This window comes from Lissotriton helveticus, chromosome 10, assembly GCF_964261635.1.
Source record: "Lissotriton helveticus chromosome 10, aLisHel1.1, whole genome shotgun sequence".
NCBI lineage: Eukaryota > Metazoa > Chordata > Amphibia > Caudata > Salamandridae > Lissotriton > Lissotriton helveticus.
In genome coordinates, this window is record NC_136071.1 from 131372409 (window position 1) to 131397508 (window position 25100).

The window sequence follows — 25100 nt, forward strand, 5'->3', positions numbered from 1 at the left end:
ATATGCAAATCAGTCTTGATCCTGTGCCTCATGGGAATAGTCCAGCCCGAACTGCCAAGCCAGGTCCTCCCTGGACCGTAAACAAGCATCCTAGGACCGGTATCTGGGTATCACCCCTCTTCAGCCAGGATAGCTTTAATCCAGTGGCACAGTGATCCCGGGACCCACATCTGGGCATACCCGGCGCATTAGGGCAAGGAAGCAAAAGACACACCAAAACTAGTCCTAGGATGCTTGTTTCCGGTCCAGGGAGGACCTGGCTTAGCAGTTCGGGCTGGACTGTTCCCATGAGGCACAGGGTCAAGACTGATTTGCATATGGCCAGGTCTACACTGGGGTGGCATGGTGAGCAAAAGTATGATGAATTTAACCCAGATCACTTAACTGGAGGTGAATGTTTTGATTTGTTCTGCATTCCGTCCATCAATTGTGTGTCTTTTTCAACCTGGCAAGAAGAACCCTTTGACAGGCCCAAACCTGCCTTTTAAATACATATGTAATTCCTAAGGCAGCCCCTAGGGCAGGGTGCAGTGTATTTAAAAAGCAGGATATGTACTTTTAAGTTTTACATGTCCTGATAGTGAAAAACTCCTAAACTCGTATAGAAGCTTCTCCCCCCTTCAAGGGCACAACTGTGTATAAAAGAATGACCTCAGACATTGCCACTTCAGTACTGTTTTAGACCTTTGGGTATTCTGACAGGAAGAAGTACTGCTGTGCTGCTGAAAGGTCTGCCAACCTGCTGAACAGCTACAACGCTGTACTCCTGCTCTGCTGTGCTGACCTGTTCCCTCTTGCCTAAGTTAGATGGACTGGGCCTGCATCTCTTGGACCCAGAACCCAGAGTGACTCCAAGGGCTAGTTGGTTGGTCTCCTGATCTAAAACCTCAGGGACATAACTGGCTTCTAACAACCTTGCCGCAATTGGCGCATCAACTCTCCTGCACGGCGCATCCCTGAGCAGAACCAACTCATCTCCTCTGCAGAGTGGTGCATCCTTGAGCTGAAACAATTCTTTGCCGCTGCCGCGTGGATTGGATCGGCCACTGGAGCGCTGCTTCGGAACTGGTCCTTTGCAGACAGTGCGGTACATCTTCAGCCCAAGACCTCGCATCTCTCGTCGGCGACAGCCTCGACGATGACGCTGGACTCCACATCCCCACCTCCCAGCTCCTCCGAACTGATGCATCACTAGCTGCGCGTTGCATCCCCGACTCCAGACTTCACATTGCAAGCCTGTCGACTGGATCCTCGATGACGACAGAAGTGGATCTCGCACCACAGTCTTGCCACATCTTGCAACCGAAGCATCGCTTCAGATTTGCGGTGCTTCTTCGACCCGATCCACGCAGCGCTCTGTAACCTGGATTTAAGGTACTTTGTTTAGTGGATCTAACTGGGTCCCTGTAGTCTGCCCGCGCTCCATCGAAGTCGGGTTGAACCTATGATTTAGTCTCGGGCAGGCGCGAGCAGATACCCCTTGTTGGCGCTTTGTGTTTTTAGTGCTGATTTGACCTAAAACTTTAAAATTGAATATCTTCGGTTTTACCCATTGGACTTTTATTATACAAATAACTCTAATCTTCTAAAACTGGTGTGGGATCCTTTCGTATGTTTTAACTGTTCTTCTGTTATGTTATTTTGATTTATAGCGCGCACGGCTACTCATGAGTGTCCCGGCGCGATGTTTTTACGGGAGCAGGAGATTAGCAGATGAAAATATACATTTTAAGATTTTTCACGAATGCTACAGGTCTTCAATATTGCGTAAAGCCATGGAAGTGCATTCCACGCTTCCCCAGCCCTCCAAGTCAGGGACCTGCCTCCCAACCTCTGGAACTGAAATCGGGGAACCATTGCGAGTCGGTGGGCCTCGCAACAGTCTTGAGGGTACGTAGAAGGTAAAACGCTTTTGCAGATATGATGGACCAATACAGTGAAGGGCTCAGTGGGCTAGGACCAGCGATTTCAACTTTACCCGTTCAGCTACTTAAAGCCAGTAAAGGGAGCACAAGTGGTGCTGTACGCTATGTCTGGTGGAAATGCCCAGCAGAAGTCTAGCTGTTGAGTTCTGGACTACCTGCAGCTTTTTAATTAGGTAGACAGGAATGCCAATGTATAGTGCATTGGCATAATCCAGCCGCGACAGGATGAGGGCACAAGTGACCGTTTCTCTAGCTGCTTGAGGCAGGAGAGGAAGAAAGTTTCGTAAAGACTTGAGAAGGCCAAAGCAGGTACCGACCAGCTTTGTGATGTGAAAAGAGATAGAAAGACTCATCAAACCATTCCCCCAAGTTCTTCGCCAGCTTCCTTCAGAGGAGGGCAGGTGAAAATCAGGTGGCCACAGAGCTTCCCATAACCTAGGAGGGAATTTTCAAACAGTAGAATCTCCGATTTCTTGTTATTGCATTTTAGTTTAACATCCGCGAGTCACCTGAAACTGGAAGAGAGACAGTGATGAACTGCGGCAACAGAATTGTTATCACTGTCCCAGGTAAAGAGAAGCTGTGTATCATCGGCGTAGGCCAGTGGTTCTCTAACTTTTTTGACCTGTGGCTCCCTTGACCTAATTTGCAGTTGGCCGTGGCTCCCCACCATTTTTTTACCGGTCGGGGGATGTAAGCCTGACCTCGGGAGTACTTCCAGATAAAACAGTTGTTCAATAAGAACTCGTTAAGTGAGAAACGATACAATCACCTGTTGACTTTATTTAATTTTTCAAATTGTTGTCGAATATGTACTTTCTTGATTTGGAGACAGGGTACAATCGGTAATAAAATCAACATTGTTTTCAAGGGAAGACTAGGAAATAAAGAGCACTAACTTTTTTGTTCAGCTGGCAACTCTGAATATTTCTGTGAGTACGCTTTTGGATTGTCCAATTGATGACAAGCAGGTCAAATCATGTTTTGGAGTATTTTATGATTGTGAAAGGTTCCCTGGCAGGCCAAAACAGGTCAGGTCAAGTTACTGCAAAGATGGGTTTATGCCAGCACGCCAGGTGATGCAGTGACAGTCGCATGCCATGTCACTGTGCACGGGCAGAGTCAGTCGCCTAGTAAAGTTAGTACAGTAGGGATGGGGCAGTCAGTTGTATGGAAGACTGGCAGGGTTGGTGAACACCAAGTAATATACTGTCAGTGGGGCTAGGTCAGAGAGCATTGGCAGAGCTAGTAAGCACATTTCAGGTAACAGGGGCTGAAGGTTGGGGGCAGAACGAGATGAATGGCCGAAGACAGGGCTGTCTAAGATCCAGCCAGCTCAGTGGGGCTGGGGTAGAGCCAGTCTCATGGCAGGAAGAATGGACGGGCAAGAGGCAGTTTTGTAGCATGTTTGAATGGATAAGGTAGAGTCAGTTGCACAAGGTGGAGGTGGTTGACACAGTTACATTACATGACAAGCAAGAAGGACTTGGCCAAAGTCAGTTGGAAGGCGAATAAGGGGGACCAAGCTAATTCTGTTTGCAGGGCAGACAAGTAGGTCTGGGTTAGAGCCAGGCACAAAGCAAGTTCATGTGGTGAGCCTGTCACATGCCAAGTCTGCTGTTCGGTGAGAGAGAAAGTCACTTTGCACACCGTCCAGTACATCTTAACTGAGCAAGTCACATGGCAAGACAGCAGGGTAGAAGAAGAAGTGACATGAGAGGCTAGTACAGTAGTAGTGGATGGGCCTAATTGTAGAACCAGCCTAATTGTGCATTATATCCTGCAATACAAGAGCCCTAATTAAAGAATATTCATTACACTCCACATTCACATCTCTGGATTGCTCTGTATTCATGTGCATTGGGTACGGAGGGTACTGATATATCCCTGCCTTTTCAATTAGAGAGGCTTGTGTCCTTTAATTCTGGGTCAGAAGCTGCTCCAGTACATACAAGACACAGTGCGTGCCTGTTACCAGCGAGGACACAATCCTTTCACCCTCCCTGGGCGGGGAGGATGACTGTCTCTAGGCTAGTCAAGTGTAAGAAATAGGGACAGGTAGTACCAGTCTCAGAAAAAAATTAAAACATGGAAAAATGTACGGAGGATCAGACTGGGGCCAGGAGTGTGGCTGGGAAATTAATCCTGGCTGCAGTGCAGCCTATTTCCACTGCCACGAGTTTGCGCACTGAAATCTTGGATTTATAAAATCAGGCGCGGTGTTTCAAGTTCACATAAAGTGCGGGAATAGCAGCCAGCATATAAATATACATGGGCTGTGTGAAGTAGCAATATTTTAAATCTTTAAAGTTAATCTTGCTCTGCGAGGAGCCTGCCCTGCCCTTTGAGATACTGTCCTGTTTTCCGACGAGACAGTAGACCTCTGAACAGACATTTATTTAATGTCACTTTCAAACTCGACTTGACAAAATAAATGAGTTCACCATGAGCGAGCCGTGACTCCCCCTTATGTTGCACTGCATAACCTTCAATTGCTCACTGCATTCAGGCTCTGGTAGAGAGTCTTACTCAGCACACGGCCAAACGCTATTTTCTCACATTGTGCGCGCCGCCCCTGGCAACTCATAACGGCGCACCAGGGCGCCGCGGTGCACAATCTGGGAACCGCTGGCGTAGGCCATCACCTTAGCTCCCAAACTCTCAGCCAGATAGACCAGGGGGGTCACATAAATGTTAAAAAGAAGGGGACTGAGGTAGGACCCCTGAGGAACTCCCGTCACAAGCTGAGGAAGAGAGGCTGATGGAGGCAGCCGGATCTGCTGGGCCTGACCCTCAAGAAAGGACCTTAGCCAATTCCATGCCGTCCCCGACACACCTATCCTGGCCAGACGTGAGAGGAGAAGAGAGTGAGGAACCGCGTCGAACGCCACCGAGAGGTCAAGCAAAATCAATGCTGCCCTCCCGCAGGTATCCAAGCACTCCCGGATGGCCTCCACCACCTCCACCACCACAGATTCCATGCTATGAGCTGCTCAGAACCCTGACTGACCGGGATGCAGCAGACCCTCTCTTTCGACAAACTCTGAGTTGTTTGGTGACAACCTTCTCACACACCTTGGCCAGACCAGGTAATAGAGAGATAGGCCTGTAGTTCCCTGGACTGCAAGTGTCTAATGATGGCTTTTTTATGAGTGGTAAGATCTTGGCCTGTTTCCAGGATGCAGGGACGCTAGCTGTATGGAGGGACAAATTGACAATGCTATTCACCTCGGGATTGATCGTCTTGGCTGCTGCTGCTAACAACCTTGCCGGACAGGGATCAGAAGGAGAGCCAGACTTTAGGCTCTTCAGGATTTTAGTGAATCAGCCAAGTTCACCGGAATAAAGGCATCCAGGCAGTGTATAGTGCCCACCTGAAGAGGCGAGGTCATTGCCTCAATCTCATTAACACCTGGTAAAAAAGTCGCCTGAATCATGCAGATTTTGTCCCAAATTTTTTTAGAAAGAGTCTCGCACCAGGCGACTGAAGATGGAGATGCATTATCCTGGGCTAGAGGCGACGTAAAGCTCTGTACTATCGTGAAAATTTCCTTAGCATTGCATTTAGCAGAGTCGATACGTGTAGTGAAAAACTCCCTTTTAGCCTGAGCGATGGCCTCATAATGGATTTTCTGCTTGGCTCTGAGCTTCAGCTTGGCCACAAGGCCATAGTCACTGCGGCACCATGCTCGCTCAAGAATCTTGCATTCGTGTTTTAATTCTTTGAGTTCTAGGCTGCACCAGGGTTTAGAGGGAGATCCCCTAGCTGGCCTAATTGAGCTCAGCGGGCAAGAGAATTAACAGCCTTTAAAACCCAGCTGGTGAAATCATCTAGTCGACTCTCCAGGTCACCCGAGAGAGTGGGTCTAGAGGGTTCCAGAGTATGAATGAGAGCACTGGGGGCAATTTTACAAAAAGCCTGTTTGCGAAAGGGACCCACTGGGGGATTAGCATTGCGCACCTCCCAAGAAAAATAAGTCAGGAAATGGTAGGACCAGGATACCTGACACGGGTCCCTCATCGAGATGCGGAAATTGGTACAGATTGGGTCCAAGATGTGACCGGCCTGATGGGTAGGAAGCCCAACCCGCAGGATTAATTGGGCCAGGTGCATGGTATCCAGAAAGCTTGACGTGTCCGTAGCCTGAACCAGATCAAAATGAATATTTAGGTCCCCAAGGACAACATAATTGGAGAATCTCAGGGCCCTAGTTACAATAGCATCCCACAGGCCTGCAGGAACAGAGCCGCATGTCCCAGGGGCCTGTAGATAAGCGAGCCTCCCAGCGTGAAGTGGTCCGAAAAGCAAATGCTGAAGTCAAAGACTTCACAGACCCCCACGAAGTGACGTCTCCCCTCCGCAACTCCCACTTATCTTTGTAAAAGATGGCTAATCCTCCCCACCCCCCTCCCTTCTGGGCGGTCAGCTCTAATAATCTTGTGACCAACTGGAGTGACAAGAGTAACAATAGGGTCAGACAAGGCATCAAGCCAGGACTCCGTGATAAACAAGAGATCAGGAGAGCTGGTGTCGAGGAGATCGAAAACCTCAACTTGATGTTTCCTGAGGGATCTGACATTGATCATGTCTGCAGTGATGGAGGGGACCTTCAGGGACTCTGGGGAGGGGATGCTGATATGAGCTGGGTTAGCGAGGCTTGGAGTCCGCCTAAAAACACAGGTCAAACATACCTTGTTACTGCTAACCAAAACCTCCCAGTTACCTTTACAGGGACAGAGATGGCTATCGATATCTCACAGGGCATTGCCCATATAACACAATCTGCCCTGACAACCTTGCTCCCGGCTGTGAGCGTGGCTGGCGCTAGCCTCTACCGGGATGCGGACGGGCGCAGACAGGCTTGCCTTAGGTGTGCCGTACTAAAGGGGGTGGTGATGGACGGAGCATCTGAACCAATCAAACACTCACACACAGTCAAAAGATCTGGGTTTAATCCATCACCGTTCTTTAGCCCACTCTGCCACCCCAGTTCAGACATGGCCATATGCAAATCAGTCTGACCCTGTGCCTCATGGGAACAGTCCAGCCCGAACTGCCAAGCCATGCCTTCCCTGGACCAGAAACATGTTATGTTTTGTTTTGTTATGCTATGCTATGTTGTGCTATCCTATGCTTTTTTGTTACGCTATGCTATGCTGTGTTTTGTTATGCTATGTTTTGTTATGCTATGTTTTGTTATGCTATGCTGGTGAGGGTGTGTGATGGTGAGTGAGGGTGAGTGAGGGTGTGTGAGGGGTTGTGAGGGTTCAATCTGCACCAGGGACGGCATGGCAATAAAGAATCGATGTGCCGCTGCTTGAAGTACACAACATTATTCTGGCGGTACTCAAGTCAAGAGTGACGTCATCTCCCGACGACCACCAGATCTCACAAGGAGTTGGGACCCTATGGACAGAGAATTACACGGCCACTGTGGCAGAAGAAAACCTGCATGATGCTGGTAGAGGGCACACGCGTCATCTGTACACAATACATGCTAGAGAGAATACAAATAAAACACTGCACACCATCTGTTGGTACAGCGCAGCGCACCTATCTCTGGTGCAAGTTCGCGCTGCCGGAGATCATAGGTCTCCGATATACTGTCTGCGATGTAACCGGCGTCCAATGATCGCACACAACAAAGGTCAGGCTGCCAGAAACAAATAACACATTTCTATACTACCCACCCTCAGGCGGCTGATGAAAATACACATCTCAAAGGCACAGCAATGCAGGCAGGCGAGACACGCATTGATAATGCAGACCCCACGACGTCCCATATAATGTGCATCACTGACTCGCACAGCGAGGAAACATAAAACACAAACATTACTGATGCACAAACAACCCAGGCTACTAGAAAGAACATGCAGCCTCCTTGCAGTCACTGTCAGAAAATGTGCACACATGAGAAGGCTGAGAGAGACGGGAAGCAAGGGAACAAAAGAGACAGGGCGAAAAAGAGACAGAGAAAAGGAGGCAACGAAAGAGGGGAAAAAGTGGAAGAAGAAGGCGACGGAAAATCAGCATCGCGGGAGCAGGGCTTCAAAAGGAGAGTGAAAATGATATAGTGGTGTTTTAAGAGAGACGAGGTGTTAGACCTGGCCCCTTGGCGTGGGTCTCCCTTCCACTTTTTGTTACTGTGCCTCATGTGTTTTGCTGGTAGTTCGCTGCTCAGAGCACTGTGCCACTGCCAATCAGTGGCACAGTGCAAGTGCTCCCTGTATAAAATGTATATGTTGATTGACTTCCATGATTGGATTATTTAGTTTACCTGTCAGACCCTAGTACAGTGCACCAGGAGTGCCTGGGGCTTGTAAATCCAAATGCCGCTGGTGGGCTTGCAGCACTGGTTGTGCCACCCACAGAAGCGGCCTGGTAAAATGTGTCTAAGGTCTGCCATTGCTGAACCTGCGTGCCGTCTGGTACTGTCACGCTGACTGAACAAGTGCACCCACTTGCCAGTCCTTAAACCTTCCCTTTTCTTCATATCATTCACCCATATGGTAGGCCCACGGGCAGGGTGCATTGTAAGTATAAGGTAGGACAAGCCCTGATGTGTGTGGCATGTCCTAATAGTGAATTGCAGCCATTTTCGTTTTTCACTATTGCAAGGCTACCTGTTCTCATAGGCCAGAATGGGCTGTTGGAATTATTACATTCTATAATCCTTTTTTTTTTCCTCTGCCCAGTTCCAGCCAGGGAGATCCACAAAGGCTTTTTCAAAAAGCTTAATGACGAAGGCTCTTATGTCCAGCCCTTCCACCCCCTCCCGTACCCCTAAGACCCGAAGGTTGTTCCGCCTTTGCCGGTTCTCCAAATCCTCCAGCTTCCATTGTATATCCGTTATCTGGGCGCTTTGGGCATCAACCTTAGTAATGGCTGCCGTTGATTCCGCCTCCGTCGAGACCACTCTTTCCTCTAGATCTGTGACTCGATCGCCAAGGTTAACACACACTTTGGACAGCTTCCTTATTGCCCCTTGCATTTTTCTGACAGCCGCTTGTGCCTTACGACTGTCCTGGCGGGTCTCTTCTCTGTGAGACAGAATCTCCTTGTGTATCACCTCTAAAAGTGACATCTGTGCTGCCTCTCCGTGTGGACTGCCCAATAATTGAGAATGAGTCTGAGAAGTGGTCCCAGCTAAGCTCTTGGGTCTTAGCCCCAACAGGGGGTCTGGCTGTGGATATAAGGGAATCCGGTCCAATTTCCGGATCGCTTTCTGTATCCAGGTTACTTCCTCCCTGTACTGAACTATCATCCTCTGACCACTCACCGCCCTCTGAGACAGAGAAGAAGCATTCGCTAGGGGGGTTATCCTTATCCTTATCTTTATCGCTTGGCTTATCTTGTCCAGGATTCCCCCCTGTGTTAACCGTGTCAGCCATAGTGTCCACAGCATTCTCTTGGGCCATTACATCTTTCAGTTCCACTGCCTCATCCAATTTACCTCTAGCCCCTCCCTGATCCTCTGTAAACTCCTTCATTGAGTCTTTGTCAATGCATTTGGTTGTTATACCATCAATAATTCCATTAGCCCCCATTGAGCGACCGGGAGACTTTGTGCTTATTTCAGAGGAAAAAGGGGGTAAAATCCTCCACAGTTCCTTCCTGCTCCTGCTCTTGCTCTTTATCAACAACAACTACTGCGCTGTTTTTGAGGAGCTTGTCTTTGCCTATTTTAGCAAACATATCAGTTATTGGGGTAGTTGCAGGTTTAGCTTTGGTTGAATGCTGAGTTTTTCTTACCGGCGGTGTCTGCTTCGCCTGGCGACTGCCCCCATCCTCTGACTCCGCTGTGGCTTCAGCAGCTGCTGCTTTCCTCTTTGCGGCCGCTGCAGCTTTTGCCGCTGTATTCTGTTTAGGTGCCATGGTTCTCTTCGTGTTTTTAATCCGATTAACAGCGCAGATACAGCTGCTCCCGCTTACTATCGGGAATTCCTTCCTCCGTTGGCTCCGCGGATTACGTAACAGCTGGCTCCTCACTCCTGTGGAGGCTTCTCTCTCCCCCGGTATCGAAGCGGGAGTCACCTGGACTCTTCGCGCTGTACAGATTCTCCCTCTCGCTGCTCTGACCACTCTCGTAAGCTCCCGCAGCAGGCGTCCAATGGGCCCGCGGCTGGAGATGGGCAGGAACATTCGTTAGCGCCCCGTGAGGCTGAACAGCCGAACAACCTGAGCAGCTGATTTCGCCGACTCCTGCTACCTCTCACCGGTAACCAGACTCGAGCAGCTTCGCGATACCAAGCGATGCGATGCGATGCGATGCCAGAACGTGATGCAGACAGACTACAGGTAGGACACCATTATTCCATTAATCCCCCTGGTTGCTGGGCTTGTTTTGTGTGTTGCCGTAGTTCGGTAATGTGGTAATGGAATCCTTCGGCATCCTCCATTAATCAGGTTTGTCCGCTCCTCTCCACCGCTCCATCTCTCACGACCGTTCTACACGGTCGCCATCTTGCCTACATTCTATAATCCTGACAGACTCCGGGAACGCGGTAGAAATTCGAGTTTAGTATGCCTGACCTCAGAATAATGAAATACATCTTTTAGTGAAGTTTATTGTAATATTCTGTGTTTGCAAAGACCACTTTGAGAAAGTAGGTATTTGCTTGCCTAAACCATTTCAGCCCGCCTCTGCTAGGATGTGTATCCGCTGTCTGGGTTCTGTGAGTGACAGGGCTGGGGAATCCCCGAGGGCAGGGCTAGGTAGCCTGGTGGTGAATAGAGAGATTGACATCCTGATGGGTGGGAGGAGTGCACCTGGACTCTGAATAGGGCTGTGTTCTGCCACCACAATGCTGGCTCCACCACCTGTGGAGTGTCTGATGTCTCTAGCCTACTCCCTGAATGAGAAGTCAGAGTAGAAGAAACCTCTGCCTGAGGAAAAGGAACTGGGAAAGCTGTAAGGAGAAGTACTGTCCCTGACCTGGGGGATTGGCCTGCAGTGGTTGCCTTGCTGCTGAAGGAGAGGAGAAAAAGACTACAAGACTTTGCTTCAACTTATGCTTAAAAGATCTCCAAGGGCTTGTGAGTGAGATTGCCCCCTGAACGAAGTCCCAGGACCAATGGACTTCATCTACCTCGCAATCCGCTGCTGGAAACGCTGTTTTCAGTCTCTGCCGAGGCCGGGAGCTGTGTACACCTCGTCCGATCAAATCGCAGCCTGACGCACCGGGCCAAGCATCGCCAACCACATGCAACGCGACTCTGAGTTTCCGCCTCGCAACGCATCAAAGACCGGACAACGCTGATCCCGCAGTACGGCACGTACGCCGCAACGTAAGAAGAACGCACCACACCGAGCACCGTCCCCTCAAGCAACACGACTCTGAGTGCAACGACCCGCACAAGCGCCGTCAACGAGCCGCCGCTCGCACCTCAACAGGAGGACAACACCGCGTACAACGCTTTCTTTTCGCAACTCATCATCCGTGCCGGAAGCAACTAAGTAAAGGTACTGTACGATTCGAACAAACATCCCATACGCATCGGACCGGCGAGTCCGCTGAGCTTGTTAGACTCTTTGTAGTATTTCTATTGCCGTGACAGCCGGACAAAGAGTACACACCATACAAAACTCTAAAAACAAGCATGTAACAAGAACTCTTCATTGCTAACAGTATTGTGGGTCCTTTATGTCGTTATCTTGGTCTTTTGCTAAGTCTTATATAAAAAGCTACTATTTTTTATATAAAACCTGTGTGGTGTCCATTTGTAGTGTTGTCACTTGATTACTGTGTGTGATTACAACTGCTCAACTTACATTGCCTCTGAGATAACCCTTGACTGCTCGCGCCACGCAACCTAGAGGCTGAGCAGGGGTTATTTCAAGGGGATGATTCCCTTGCCCTGCCTAGAGGAGAGGATCCCTGCATGTCACAAGTACATACCTGTGCCAACCAGGGGTCCCCGATTCTAACACGAGGAAACAAAAAATATGCGCGGAGGCAAAGGGAAAGATTAACGGTAGGTGAGAGGGTGAAAACAAAGCCAGTAGGAAATCTGTCTCCAGGAAAAGGGTCTCGCAAAACAGCCCAGTAAACCATGTGTCTGTTTATCTGGAATACACAAAACGTCTGCTGGGTACGAGCACAGCGTGCGACGTACTTTGAGCCTGAGGCTGCTCTGTGGTGGGGGAGAGGGAGGGGCAGGAAAAGCAGATGGCCACAAAGGAATGCAGGAAAAGCAGAAGCGCTGTTTTAGCTCGACCTAAAAAATAAAAGCTCTCGGGATTGCTGTGGCGGGGGCGTGCATTCCTTTCAAGTCTGATGCGGGGGCGGGGGAGCGGCAGCCTTTGAAGTCTGATGCCGAGGCACAGACAAATAGTGAAGTGTGATGTGGCTGGCGAGGATTTGCACGCGCCTGGCTCACATGAACTGTACGCGATCCGCAGCTAGGTAGACTTTTCGGACCGCTTACTATAATCTCGCCTATTCAATCCCTACAGGATAGAATAGGCGAGACCTAAAAACAATTTAGCTAGCATGTGTAAACAAGCTCCGAGAGGAACGCAGTGAGTGTCCTGCAACCCCCTTATGGCCTTAAGACCTTCTATTTGAAGTGTTGCAGAAATACCGTACACATTGCCTTCAAGCTAAGCCTGATTGCTCTGTGCCAAGCTACCGGAGGGTGAGCACAGGTTAATTTGGGGTTTGCTTGTGCTTACACTGCCTAGGAATGTGATTGCTGCTTGACTGGGGCTCATACCCCAGTCAACCAGTAACCCAGTTTCTAACATTGGTGATCAGCGGTGAGGCTCAGACTTATTTCTTCAGTGACTTGGTGTACAGTGCCATCCCATATCGAAGACCAATTTGAATTAAAATTCTCCCTGATTGGGCTTTTTGCTTTTTCCAAATTTATTCTCACTCTGCCTGCCTGTTTAGTCTGTGACCTCCCCTGCAAAGATGAAGTTTGAGCTGGCCAACCTGGAGAGCTACACCATGGCCCAGCTCAAGGAGTTTTGTCTGGAGACGGGGCTGCCCGGTAAGAAGAGCACTAAAAAAGCAGAGCTCATGAAGGCCTTGAAGGCAAAGGTCCACAAGTCGCCAACCAATGATGAGGAAGGATCTAAGCAGGGCCTACAGGTGGAGCTTGGGGTTCAGTCTGTTGAGAAGGGGATAACCTATTCTCAGGACTGGACATCCCTCCTTGTGCAGGGAGCGGTGTGTTTTCCAGGGGCCTGACCCCTGGGGAATTGGAAGACAGGAGAGAGGAAAGAAAGCTGGAGCTGGCTAAATTAAAGCTGGAGGCTGAGAAAGCCTTGGAGGGAACGTTGTGTTCGAGGCATACGAGCTGCAGATTACAAAATGTGCATAGATCGCCACCTAGTGTTGGGCCCGGATGTTTGCAGTTTGTTGTTGTCCTGAAAAAGTTCTTTGGAAGTCACGAGATAGGTGACTCCTCCTTTGGACCACATTGCGCATGGGCATCGGCTCCATCCTCAGATTGTGTTTTTTGCCATCGGGCTCAGATGTGTTTCTTGCGCTCCGGTTTGGAACCGAATTTCCTTCGGCGCGCAATCCTCACCCAGTTCGACGGGATTGTTTCGATCGCGCTCCACATCAACGCGATTCTTCACCACTTCGAAGTCTTCGATTCCGGTCGTCGACGAAGGCCTTCGGGCCTACCTACGCCTCATCTTCTGGCTCATGGAAAGGACGCCATTCAAGAAGTGTCCTCAATGTGGTGTGGGTTGAAGTTTCCCCACAATGATGTACATGAGGTGTGCAACCTTTGCCTCTCACCGGAGCACGAGGCCAAAGACTGTTCCGCTTGTGCCTCTTTCTGCTCCAAGAAGACTATTCGGGACCGACGAGCTCGAAGAACAATTGCTCGCTCGTCAGCTTTGATCCCCGACGACATCTTTGGAGAGGGCTTTGATGTGCCAGAACACCAGCACACCGAAGAAAGTGCCAGCTCCTCTGATGCCGAAGACTCAGATGTCGAGGACATCACTCCAGCTCAACGGGTCATAAGTAAGAATGTCAACCCCAACCCTTCCTCGACACCCTCAAAAAAGGCTTTGGTCACACCCTCACCTTCGGGCCCGGGTGCACACCAAGAGACTGCTTCCCACGCCCCGCCTTTGGGCCCGGCAAAGAAACCTACTAAGCCTTCAGGCGGCTCGGGCTTGAGTCAGCCTATTCCCAGTGCCGATCCTATACCGACACCAAAGAAGAAGCCATCTTCCTCAACCACGCCGACCACTGCTCCGACACCTAAGCACACGGTGCCGAAGACTGGCAGTGGCTCATCGATGCCGAAACCGCACTCGGAGCTGAGTAAAAAACCGCCTAAAGGCCCCGATTCACGCCCTTCGGAGCGGAAGAAACACCCGAAACCGAAAAAACATGTTCCGGTAAAAGACATTTCAAAAGGTCACACTTCTAAACTCAAAGACCCTAGACCAGCTACCGACTCAGTGCCGAAAAAACCTCCGGAACCGACATTTCAACGCCGAAGGATCTGCCCTTTATAGAAGAACTTTTTGCACCAGATCCTAATCTAAAAACACTTGTGAAGGATCCTAAGACTGGCCAACTAGCTCTTAGCTCCAAGAAGAGACCACTAGAAGCGCCGGCACCTCCTCCTCCAAAGAAGAGAGCCATTGCAACCTCTCCATTAAGGGTCCCTTCTCCACCACCTCCCAATACTGTTCCTCCTCCAACACCTCCTCCACCACATCATTCACCTACACCATCCACTAATCCAGATGATGATGTGGATACAGACTCTGATGACACAGGTGAGGTTGCACATGACCCAGCAGGGACTAATAGTCCCCCTAAGTCACCTAATCCTTGGGATGATTATAACACCCCTGATGTGCCTTACGTCCCACAAGACAATGTATATCCTTCCAGACCTTCCCCACCAGAGGACACTATAGGTTTTAACCTACTAGTCCAGAGAGCTGCCCAGTACCATGGGGTTGACTTGCACACTGATACTGTGGAGGAAGATTTCCTATTAGACACTTTTGATAACACACAAAGGTCTACTGCCATTTTGCCAATGCTTAAAGGTGTCATCAATCTAAACAAAACAAAATGCCAGTACTGCCAACCATATTCAACAATTTTCATGCACAGTGAGGTTAAACAACTGTCGCATATACACAAGACGCTAATGTGTCTGTAATAATTTTTGTTTTTATTTTTTCTTATTCTCAATTGACTTATTCAAAGGAATCAACACTTGTATTTTTGTTTTAACAGGGGGGGTATACTATGTACAATTTGGGGGAGAAGAAGAAAGTGGTGCAAGTTGTCACCCAAAATCAAAAGGTAAATCACATTCAAACACACTATATTACACATCCGTCATTTACACGTGAAGCTGTCATACCGTTATTCTTTTTGTCATTTATGGACACGCGCAGAATAATAAAAAAGTGGTTGGTGCAAGTGAAAAAGAAACAATTGAAAAGAAATAAGGGGAAGTGAATAAGGACAAATTAGGAAAAAACAAGGGGACCTCACCCAGGCTCAGAAGGAACCTGTTGCTCTAATTTGTGGGAGATGAGGTTAGGTTTCAGCAATATTTACATTACATTTAGAACAAGGCCATCGTATCTATTTACAATCTAAATATTCACAGTCTACTTAAACATAAAGAATGGCCATATAATGTTTTTTATCCTAAGCTCGATCGAGCTTAGGATAAAAAACATTATTAATACAAGATGGATACCCGGCGCATTACCTAATGAAGATGAGGACTTAACCCCACGAGGTCCTGAGGAGAATCCCCACATTAAAGGGGTTTCGAAACGCGTCGGCCCTTCTGTGCGATTTGTTGTACATAAGGCCATTCTTTATGTTTAAGTATACTGTGAATATTTAGATTGTAAATAGATACGATGGCCTTGTTCTAAATGTAATGTAAATATTGCTGAAACCTAACCTCATCTCCCACAAATTAGAGCAACAGGTTCCTTCTGAGCCTGGGTGAGGTCCCCTTGTTTTTTCCTAATTTGTCCTTATTCACTTCCCCTTATTTCTTTTCAATTGTTTCTTTTTCACTTGCACCAACCACTTTTTTATTATTCTGCGCGTGTCCATAAATGACAAAAAGAATGACGGTATGACAGCTTCACGTGTAAATGACGGATGTGTAATATAGTGTGTTTGAATGTGATTTACCTTTTGATTTTGGGTGACAACTTGCACCACTTTCTTCTTCTCCCCCAAATTGTACATAGTATACCCCCCCTGTTAAAACAAAAATACAAGTGTTGATTCCTTTGAATAAGTCAATTGAGAATAAGAAAAAATAAAAACAAAAATTATTACAGACACATTAGCGTCTTGTGTATATGCGACAGTTGTTTAACCTCACTGTGCATGAAAATTGTTGAATATGGTTGGCAGTACTGGCATTTTGTTTTGTTTAGATTGATATGTGGCGCAGCCTTACTGCGTATTTGTAAAACCCTTTTGGTGTTATTTGGTAAAGGTGTCATCAAGCACGCAACAGAGGTTTTTAAAGATCCTGTCAGGGCTCGGATCCTCAACCCTCGCATTGAGAAAAAATATAAAGCTGGCCCTACAGACCCAGTTTTCATTAAAGGTCCAGCACCACTAGATTCTTTAGTACTGTCTAATGCACGTAAACGTGCTAATTCACAAACATCAGGTGAGGCCTCACCACCAGATAAAGAATCTAAGCTCCTTGACGCCTCCGGTAAACAAACAGCGTCACAAGCAGCTAACGTTTGGCGCATTGCCAATACCCAAGCGTTGTTGGCAAGATATGACAGGGCACATTATGATGAACTGGAGTCCATGATGCAGCATCTATCCGACAAATATAAAAATAGGGCCAATGAACTCATACAAGAAGGTAAAAATATTACTAATACTTCCATTCGTTGTGCCCTAGATGCTGCAGATACTGCCTCAAGGGCAATCAATACCAGTACCCTTTTGCGGAGACATGCCTGGCTACGTATTTCAGGTTTTCAACCTGAGGTACAAAATTCCATTGTCAATCAGCCATTTGATGAGACACATTTATTTGGCCCTAATGTCAATGTGTCTTTAGAAAAAATGAAAAAAGACACAGACACAGCAAAATCTATGGGAGCCTTGCAGTTGCAAGCTCCCAGACGTTCTTTTAGTCGCTCATCATATAGAGGCAACACAAGAGGCTACTCCTCCGAAAGCCCCTCCACTTCCTACAAAACTCCTAGCCAATCCACATACACTAAGGGCTGCCAGAGAGGGGGTTACAGGGGTAACAACAGCAAAGGCAGAGGCAAAAATAACAACTCCCGCTCTGCCTCCACCCCTACCCAATGACTTTCCTCCCCTTCCCTCCCACACCACTGGAGTCAAGCTATCCTGGCTGAAGATGGCTGATAGCCAGAAACCGGTCCTAGGATGCTTGATTCCGGTCCAGGAAAGACATGGCTTGGCAGTTCGGGCTGGACTGTTCCCATGAGGCACAGGGTCAAGGCTGATTTGCATATGGCCATGTCTGAACTGGGGTGGTGTGGAGTGCAAAAAAACGATGGATTTAGGCCCAGATCTCTGTACTGGGGTGAATGTATGACATTGTTCTGCATTCTGTCCATCAACTGTTATTTTTGCAATTGTCACCCCGAGTGGGATGGGTATGCTCAGACGTGAGTCCCATGCTCTCCACACCACTGGAGTCAAGCTATCCTGGCTAAAGATGGCTGACAGCCAGAAAACGGTCCTAGGATGCTTGATTCCGGTCCAGGAAAGACATGGCTTGGCAGTTCGGGCTGGACTGTTCCCATGAGGCCCAGGGTCAAGGCTAAACTGGGGTGGTGTGGAGTGCAAAAAAACGATGGATTTAGGCCCAGATCTCTGGACTGGGGTGAATGTATGACATTGTTCTGCATTCTGTCCATCAACTGTTATTTTTGCCCTCTTATATCATAGGCACCAGGTGGGAGGCAGGTTACACCATCACCTGCCCCACCGTAGGTCACTAGCTTCAGACTGATGGTTGCCCCAAATTGTCTTGAGGAGATACTCTGTACCCTATGTGACTATACTTCCACCCATGCCACCTGCTTGCACCAGGCTATCGGAGGATCATCTCTCCTTGCTTCGCCAGGAACTGATGGCTCTTTTGCCAAGGGTGCCATCGAGAGAGTGCTGATGCCAAAAAGTAGGTTGTCGTTGCTACTCCCGGGTGCCCAAGAAGGACGGAGGGCTTTGTCCCATCCCAGACCTTGTCCAGTCCTAGAATTGCGCTGTAGGAAGGTAGATCCCTGACAATGGTTGCCCCCAACTTTTTGCCTGGTGTTTTGCTGGTTTTCTGACTTAGTTGACCTGGGGCCCTGCTATTCAGGACCCCAGGCCCACTGCTCTCTCTGTTAAAATGGATTCCATGTACCCTAGGTACATATCTGATTGGATACTGAGTCACCTTATTAGTCCCTGTACAGTATACCTTAGGTATCCAGGGCATAGGTGTACCCAGGGCCTACCAGGGGCTGAAGCATGTATTATGCCACCCCTGGCTGGCCATCCAAAACTGACACAACTGGCTGCTTGACAGCTGGGGCAAGGTGGTGTAATCACCCTTTGCTTTAGATATAGTATACCTATATCTAAACCTAGAATGGGCACACAGATCTCCTATCAGTCACTCCTATGGCAGGCCTTAACAATCCTGGAGGCAGAGTGCTTGGAATCGTGTGAGATAGTGCTCTGGCATGAGCTGGGCCTGTCTGCGGCCTTCGGGATCTATCCCATAGCCGTTTCCATGATAGCGTCAGACCATATACTCTTAAGTGCCTTATAATCCTCGCGGTTATGGTAACTTTGGTCTGACATTATCTAAACATGTCGTGTAAGGTGTCATACGCTTTGGAATACTACCCCCTCGCCAGTTCTGCCGACGGGGGTAGCATTCCACCCCTCTAGAGGGAGAAGACATGTTGGTAGCTGTAACCCCGGTTAAAGTTAAACACAGCCTCAGCTCCACAAAATGGATGCTGCCACCGAGACACCAGTCTGCCCTCCTGCTGCTGGGAGTCCTTCCAGCAAACGGAGGCCTGGACAAAGGGTTTCCTGTCAGGGGCGGTGCTAGCACCATCCCAGACAGGATTTTGTGTATCCCAGGTAGGCAGGGCTATAGAGGAAGGTGACTGCAAGTGGCACCCCGGTGCTCACTGTGCATATGCCTGCTCAAACCAGTTCCTGGGGCACACCAGCCCCATAGCTGGGGAGAGACCGGACAAAGGAGAGGGGTGTAACCACCCCCCTCCTAGTCCCACCCATAGGGCAGGACTTAGTCGCGTGCCAGCCCCTTTTCTCAGGATAAAGGTAGGAGCAGGCCCCCTTCCAAATCAGATCATCTTTGAATCCTGAAACTACTTTCTACGAAAAGGAACTGGAGACTGCTTCCTAAGATTTCTCCCTTGTGACTAAGGAGTAGTCACCCTGCACCCGCAGGCACCAACCAAGCATCGCGGTTTGCTGTAAGTCTCTCCTCCGGATCAAGACTGCCCAGCTCGACGAGAACCGGCTTCCCTGGCCCCTCTGACCTCTACCTGCATCATCAGCCCAGCTGAGATTCGTGGGTGTGACGAGACCTCGAGGGACCGGCCATCTTCAAGACTGCACGACGCTTGCCCAGCACGACCACCGAGGGATCCTTGAGTGAGTGCTTTGGGGTGTGAGAAGCCCCGACCCTGAGCAGCCCCAGCACCGAAGTCCAGCCCTCCAGCTTTCACGAGATCTGCGTGGGACCCTTCTGCTCTTTGCTGCTCACCGCGTTGTCCAGGACACTTGCCGTTGGCTAGTGGCCCTTCTGACGACGAACTACGACGACAACACCGCTGGTCTGGTTGCTCCAGACTGGCCCTTGCTCCCCTCCAACAGAGGAGCACCCCGGACCCTCCTGGTCCACTCCAGACGCCATTTTGAGTCCACCGCGTGGGCTTGCATTTGCCAAGAGTTGTTGCCCCAATCCTGGGTCCAGCGACGTCGACAGCAGATACCACCGTGGGACAGCTCGCACCTCCATCCTGGTCGCCGACAACGCCTCCTGGTCCGAGAGACTGCAGAGCCCAGCGTCGCCCACTCACCTGGTCGAGGTGACTTCGCCCGGTGCCATCCTGGTGCCCATCTAATCACTGGCTAGTGATTCAGGACTTGGTCCCCTCTGCTTACAGGTCTCCATCTTCATCGATCCAGGCTTGGATCACATCGAACATCTTCACTGGTCGCCTGCCAGCAACTTCTTCTTTCAGGCTCCATAGACTGCAACGAGGATTCCCGACGTCTTTTCAGACCTATGCAGCCGCAGCCGCAGCCCCTGGGCTAGGTAACCTAAGCATTTCGGTGCTCCAGCATAGCTTAACTATCTAAGTGTCCAGATCCTTTTTCGTTTCAGCTCTACCTAGTCGGATTTGTCCGCTAACACTAACTTTGCATTTACTAGCCTCCATAGACTTTGTTCCGCATCCCGCGTGAGAGTGCACACTCTGCACCCGATCTCCCTAGGCCTCCTGCTTGTAATCTAAAGGTTCAGTAGTCTAGTCCTAGCGATCCCAAAGCCTCTGAGAATAGTTACTTACCTGCTAGTAATTCGCATTCCACTTTTGTAGTATATGGTTTTTCGTGCCCCTCGGGCATTTGTGTAAATTGTGCGACTTAAAGTATTTTCTTAAGAGTTTTGTGTTGTGCTTAGCTCCCTGACTCATAAAGAGTTCAGGGTAGTACTGTTATAAATAAATATACTTTTATTTTCATAACAACTTGTGTGGTGTCCTTTCACTTGGTGTTCAAAGGGTAAATGTGATGGTAAAACAGCTGGCTTAACACGCCCTCTAGAGTTTAGCCTAAAGACTGCTCTTGTCCATGCTACTAGGATAGCTGGTCTATCAGGTTGACTTACAACCAATCATCAATAAGGGTCGTTTGGACTGATACATAGTGATCACTAGAATAGTGAGCACTGCATATCAGGCCAACTTCTCACATTGGTGAGCAGCGGTTGGGATTTGAGCTTGCTGTTGTTTTACCACACGTATCCTAAGAATATCATTTGAAAGATCACATAAGTACCAAGGTACGTATAACTTAGCTTAGAATACTCTGAGTTCTACTGAACCAGCTGTTGTAGTGTAATCGGGCTTAGCACACCCTAAACTACAACTCTAGCAAGGGATCAGTAGGTAAACCCATAGTGTAGGTAGGTGCATCACTTACACCACACTAGAAGCATGTCTACCCATGGAGAGTCTTCAGAGACTCCCCTAGTGGCTAGTGGCCCTCCACAGGTCATCTCAAGATCTGCAGCTCTCAGTTTCCAGGAGATGAGACAATTGTGTACCTCCAGGAAACTGAAACAGGGGTCTAACCCCACCACTCCCTTTCAGTTAGGTCTCTTAGAGACATATGATGCTAGGAAAGCTTCTCATACAGATGGGAACATGCCAGCCTTAGAGGGTACTCTTTGTGATCCAGACCTCCTTGACACTGAAAATGTAGTTGAGGAGGAGGAAGAAGAGGAACTCTCTGGGGATGAGGCAGACAACAGGCCTGAGCTAGTCAGCAGACTTACTAGGGCCAACTTAGACCTACTTAGGGAAGGATCTGGGGGACCCCCAGTACTGACCCTAATGAGGCCTAACCTTGGAGTTAGAAGAGATAGATCTCCTTCTAGGGACTCCAATAGATCTGTGCACTCTCATGCCTCTTCCCAGAGGAGAATGATCTCTCCCCAGAGGAGACTGACTTCTCCTCAGAGAAGAGAACTTGAAGCAAGGATGAAACAGGCCAATCTGAGGATCCAAAGGGAAGAACTTGCCCTTGCCAAAGAGAAGCTTGCCTTTGCTAGAGAGCAACAGTTGAGTGGGGTAGTCCCCACTGGTGGCAGCAATATCCCTAGAGATAAAGAAAGGAGTTTAGACACTAAACACCTGAGTAAGATAGTGCCCCCCTTTAAACAAGGGGATGACATCCACAAATGGATGGCTGCTTTGGAGAGGGCCTGCACTGTCCAGTGCATCCCCCAGAGTCAGTGGGCAGCTATACTGTGGCTCTCCTTTGAAGGCAAAGGTAGAGATAAGCTCCTCACTACTAGAGTTGAGGATGCTAACAATTACCAAGTCCTGAAGAATACACTGATTGATGGGTTTGGCTTAACCACTGAGCAGTACAGGTTGCTGTTCAGGGTCACCCAGAAAATTCAGTCTCAGGATTGGGCTGACTTTGTTGATTGTGCCACTAAGGCTTTGGCAGGCTGGTTACTGGGTAGTAAAGTTACTGACTTCACAGGATTGTATAATCTTATTATGAGAGAGCAAGTCTTAAATAATTGTCAGAACCAGTTATTACACCAGCACCTGGTAGACTCTGATCTGACCTCTCCACAAGAATTGGGTAAGAGGGCAGACAAATGAGTCAGAACCAGGATTAGGCCTAAGAACCAAGGTGGTGACCAGAAGAAGGAATCAACCAAGCCTCAAGAGAAGGGTGGGAATAAATCTACAGATCAAACCACATCAGGGCCCCAAAAATCCTCTGAGGGGGGTGAGTCCCAGAATCCTTCCAATACCCAGAAGAAACCTTATTGCCAAACCTGCAAGCAGGTGGGTCATTGGAAAACTGACAGCAGTTGCCCAAAGAACCCCAATAAGGAGAACATACCCCCAAGTAACATTCCCAAGCCCCCTGTTACTACTAGTAGTAATCCACCAGGTGGTGAGAGTGCCCCCAAGAATTTGGGTGCATTTACTTTGGGAGTTCCTGGGGACTCTGGCCTAACCAGGTCCCCTGACTTAGATACTCCTGTCTGTGAAAATGGCATGGGGTTTGCCAACTTCACTGCTTGTCCCAACACTTTGAGCAAGTACAGACAGGAGCCCCTCATCAATGGTATAAAAGTTGAGGCCTATCGAGATACAGGGGCTAGCATCACCATGGTGACTGAGAGCCTAGTCCCCTCAAGGCAACTTTTACCTGGAGCCACATACCAGGTGACCAATATTGATGGAGTGCAGAGAGATCATCCCATGGCAGTGGTAAATCTCAGCTGGGGAGGTGTCACTGGCCCCAAGAGAGTGGCAGTGTCATCAAACTTGCCTGTAGATTGCCTACTGGGGAATGATTTAGAGATCTCAGCCTGGGCTGAGGTAGAGCAAGAAACCCATTTCAGAATGGTAAACCTCCATGGTAAGGTTAGTGGGGCAGTGATAGCCACAGCCCCAGTCCAAGATGTCCTCCCTGAACAGGTCAGGAGGGCTGTGCCAGTCACAGCCCAATCTCAGACAAATTCCTTCCCAGAACAGGTTGGCAAGGCTGTGATGGTAACAGCCCATACCCAAACTGAGTCCCCTCCTGAAAAGGTTGGGAGAGTTGTGATGGCCACAGCTCAAACTCAGACAGATAATAGTGTTGTGAAGCCTGAAACTATGGATCACTCCACTCAGACAGAGAGCATTGAGGAGGAAGAGAAATCTCCCTCCCACCAGACTTTAGGAAAGGATCAGCCTCCTCAGGGAACTGTTCTGACCCCTTGTGAAGAAACTGCCCCAGAGGTAGTCAGGCCTAGCCTGGCAGAACCCCTGATGTCAGTGGACCCTTCCACGGTGGGACACAGTCTGGAGCAGGTAACCTGCCCCTCTCTACCCTGCCTCAGTCAGCCCAGGGCTGTAGAGGCCAGGGAGGCCAGTGGTGGACCCCAAAGGGCCCCCTGTCCAAAAGAATTCCCCAATCAGCAGATTAAGGGCACTGAAGCTAGTAGTCCTAGCCAAGTGAAAATAAAACAAACTCCTGAGGGATCCCCCTTAAAATTAGCTAGGGACCTCCCCCAGATGGACACTGTTGGGCACAGCCAAACCTGGGACCTAAGGGCCCCAAACCTGACCTGTCCCTCCAGTAAGCCAAACAGAGGGACCCAACCTCCAGCTTTAGGTCGCCAGAGGTTGACCCTGAGAGCCCAACACAACTCAGTCTTGGAAAGAAAGGCCTCTATGGTGGATAATGATTGGAGGAAGCTGAGCCCAAAATTAGTGGAGCCTCACTTCAGTACTCCATCTCAGCACCAGCCTTTTACTTTGCCAAAACACACCACAGGTAGAGATTCCCTATGGTGGAGACCCTCAGACACCCTTAGGGTGAGGGATTGCTTAGTGGACCATGAAATAGGGGGTAACCATGCCAGTGCTGGTACTTCCTTATATGGCCACTTAGGCAATATAGGCTTACCTGGTCAAGGATAGCCTTATCTCCTTTCGTTTGGGGGGGGTTATGTAGGAAGGTAGATCCCTGACTATGGTTGCCCCCAACTTTTTGCCTGGTGTTTTGCTGGTTTTCTGACTTAGTTGACCTGGGGCCCTGCTATTCAGGACCCCAGGCCCACTGCTCTCTATGTTAAAATGGATTCCATGTACCCTAGGTACATATCTGATTGGATACTGAGTCACCTTATTAGTCCCTGTACAGTATACCTTAGGTATCCAGGGCATAGGTGTACCCAGGGCCTACCAGGGGCTGAACCATGTATTATGCCACCCCTGGCTGGCCATCCAAAACTGACACAACTGGCTGCTTGACAGCTGGGGCAAGGTGGTGTAATCACCCTTTGCTTTAGATATAGTATACCTATATCTAAACCTAGAATGGGCACACAGATCTCCTATCAGTCACTCCTATGGCAGGCCTTAACAATCCTGGAGGCAGAGTGCTTGGAATCGTGTGAGATAGTGCTCTGGCATGAGCTGGGCCTGTCTGCGGCCTTCGGGATCTATCCCTTAGCCGTTTCCATGATAGCGTCAGACCATATACTCTTAAGTGCCTTATAGTCCTCGCGGTTATGGTAACTTTGGTCTGACATTATCTAAACATGTCGTGTAAGGTGTCATACGCTTTGGAATACTACCCCCTCGCCAGTTCTGGCGACGGGGGTAGCATTCCACCCCTCTAGAGGGAGAAGACATGTTGGTAGCTGTAACCCCGGTTAAAGTTAAACACAGCCTCAGCTCCACAAAATGGATGCTGCCACCGAGACACCAGTCTGCCCTCCTGCTGCTGGGAGTCCTTCCAGCAAACGGAGGCCTGGACAAAGGGTTTCCTGTCAGGGGCGGTGCTAGCACCATCCCAGACAGGATTTTGTGTATCCCAGGTAGGCAGGGCTATAGAGGAAGGTGACTGAAAGTGGCACCCCGGTGC

At 49.2% G+C, this 25100-nt stretch overlaps 1 protein-coding gene and 1 long non-coding RNA gene across 3 annotated transcripts in view; one reads left to right on the forward strand and one right to left on the reverse strand.

Annotated features, from left to right (window-relative positions):
* UNKL (unk like zinc finger) overlaps positions 1–25100 on the forward strand; it is a 513314-nt gene that overhangs the window by 263198 nt on the left and 225016 nt on the right. The gene's annotated exons all lie outside the window — the stretch shown is intronic.
* Positions 1–25100, reverse strand: part of LOC144786015 (uncharacterized) — a 352278-nt gene that overhangs the window by 229199 nt on the left and 97979 nt on the right. The gene's annotated exons all lie outside the window — the stretch shown is intronic.